The 2,937-nt window shown below is 31.0% G+C and overlaps 1 pseudogene; it reads left to right on the top strand.

The window, feature by feature from the left end:
- Positions 1 to 328: 328 nt before the first annotated feature.
- Positions 329 to 1,249, top strand: LOC142527143 (glycine-rich RNA-binding protein-like; annotated as a pseudogene).
- Positions 1,250 to 2,937: the final 1,688 nt, after the last annotated feature.

The following is a 2,937-nucleotide window of genomic DNA, read 5'->3' as shown; positions in this document are numbered from 1 at the left end:
AACAAAATTAACATTCCAAGACTAACCTAAAATCTGACTTTATGAAATACACAAAATTGATTTTTTAAGCCAAAATTCAGTAGTCATTTTTTTTATTAATTGCAAATATTCCCTAAATTTTGGCACGTTACTAAAAAATTCTATAATATCCAAAACACACTTTCAATTCCAAAAAGTTAAACCTTCGTATTTCACTTTTATCTTTTCATCATAATTTTTTCAATTCAATTTAAAATTTATTAAATTTCTTTATAAAAATTGATGTTCAAATGATAATCATGTTATCGTATCGTATAAAAAATACACAACAGTATTTTCAACGACAAAAGATCCAAACACACTATAAATACCATTTCCTTCAACTCCAACTCTGAATCAAAATTAATGGCAATGAAGGATTCAGAATTCAGATGCTTCGTCGGTGGCTTAGCCTGGGCCACCACTGATCAGAACCTAGAGCAAGCATTCTGTCAATTCGGAGATGTTATCGATTCGAAGGTCCGTTTGCACCGGAGATCGGGATTCTGAACTGTTACTGTTACTAACGTTGATCTGAATTTCCACTGTTTCTGTTACTTTTTTGCTCTGAAACGGTACGTTCTCTCTTCCTCTTTCTCGCAGAGGCAGAGATCGAATTATCGTTTTTCAGTTTTGTTTTCGAGGGATTTGGGTTTGGATCTGATGGTTTTATCGAATTATCGTTTTTCAGTTTTGGTTTCGAGGGATTTGGGTTTGGATCTGATGGTTTTGGTTAGTGATTTGTGTATGCAGATCATCCACGATCGCGAGACTGGATGATCCAGGGGTTTTGGATTCGTGACGTTTAGGGACGAGCAGTCGATGAGAGACGCGATCGAAGGGATGAACGGTCAGGACCTCGACGGCCGCAACATCACGGTTAACGAAGCACAATCCCGCGGTGGTGGCGGAGTTGAAGGTGATTTGCGTGGACCTCGCCGTGATGGAGGTGGTGGGGGTGGTTATGGCCGTTGCGACGGTGGATAGGTGGTTGTCGCGGTGGTGTTGGCCGTGGGTACTCGAGGAACGCCGGCGCTTCTAAGGTAAGCTGGAGGGATTAGGTAAAGTGCGCCTGAATTACTGTGTTTGACCGTTGATATGAGTTGTTCCTGCTTTGCTACCGTTGGATTGGATAGAGAAACTAATGAGATTATATAAGATATTCCTACTTCTGATTTGATATCCATTACAGACAAATTCCAGTTTTTGAATGATTATTCCGTTACTATGATATATATTTAGGTATTGAATGAATTAATTTTTAGTTATATGTATTTTCTCCCCATCAATCCAATCTTTAAAGTTGGTTTGTCGTACCAAACCTAAGAAGATAAAAACAATCTTTTAAAACTTTAGAAAAACAAAGCTCAATATTCGATGTGTAAGTGGTATCAAAACCATTTACTGAAAAATTCTTCTAAGTTAAAAATATATCTATCGAAATCGATTCACCCTTTCGTATGAGTTTTTGTATTAGTTAAAACCAAATATAACCCAAAACAGACTTCCGGAAGAGTGACTTGACTCCAATTAATTATTTTGGGAATCATGATATTACTTATATTAATCCAATTAATTATTTTGGGAATCATGATATTACTTTTATTAATATCAATTATAAAAAAAGTAATTTCTCCTCTCTTCGAACTAATTTGATTAGCATTAATTTTAAAATAAAAAAGGGTTGAATTCATTACTTTATACAGAGTCTATATAGTAGAGCAATATTTTATGTTCCATCTATCGTATCAAAATACTCCGTCTTTATATTTAAAGTGAGTGCTTTTCTGATATTTGGATAAGAAAGCGAAATAGGAAAATTAGGAAAGCAACTAAAATGTATAGGTACTTCACATGATGAAGACTCTATTATTCCTAATAAGCAATCTTCAAATTTATCATGCCTTTGATTTCTGACGATAATTAAGGTTGAGGTATTTAAACCTAATCTTTTAAGAGGCTTTAAACCTACTTGAATCATTCTTAAATGCATACATTTATATGATTGCTTGTGAATATTAACAAGCTTTTGTGATAACAAACTAAATTAATCATATCCTACTTTTAGAGAAATTGCTTCTTCTATTGTTTTTATGATATAATCAGATCTAAAATTAAAACTATCAGATATATAGATCTTCGTATTAGAAGATGCTGGTAATTTCCAGTCTTGAATATTTTTCTCAAAATTTTCAGAAATAATTATTTATAAAAATATTTATTAAATTCATTTTAAATTTTCTTCTTTATTTAGAAAAATATTTATTAATGATTATTTTAAATCAGTGTCTATATTAAGATTATTAATCTTCTTGACATAACACTTATTAGCTTTATGTCCTATTTTTCCACATTTTCAGCATACTGGAACTTTATTTTGATCATTTTTTATAGTCTGTTTAGATTTTTTCTTGGAATTTTTTTTGATTTATTTTCATATTTAGAATAAAATTTTTTATTTTTAAAAGAAATCTTTTTTTCTTATCCCTTTTAGGATATTGTATTGGTTGAAAATCTATTTGTTCACAAAAATAATCTATAATATTACGATTTTCTTCTTTTTGCATATAGTTACGTATTGGTTTTGTCTTAGTTTAGCTTTATGTCATTTCATACAGTGGATGAATAGTGTATCCACTATAATAGAATATTATGTTATGTCTAAATAGTGTAAAGTGTTATTTAAAGGGACTCAATTCTTTTGTTTTCGGGACGAAACATTTTACGCAATAAAAGTTTTATATTCTCCTTCAAAGTTTGTCTCTCTCCCAAAAGCATTGTTTATCTTTCATCTTCAAGAATCTTCAAGAATCATAATCATGTAAGTATTTTATGAGTTATGAATTTGATTTCATCAATCCTCCCATTGATTATATCATACCTCAAAACGTAAATTATTTGAAAAAATTAAAAAATAAA

This window comes from Primulina tabacum, chromosome 15 (assembly GCF_025594145.1).
Source record: "Primulina tabacum isolate GXHZ01 chromosome 15, ASM2559414v2, whole genome shotgun sequence".
In the NCBI taxonomy this organism is placed as follows: Eukaryota; Viridiplantae; Streptophyta; class Magnoliopsida; order Lamiales; family Gesneriaceae; genus Primulina; species Primulina tabacum.
This window is presented reverse-complemented; position numbering and strand designations above follow the sequence as displayed.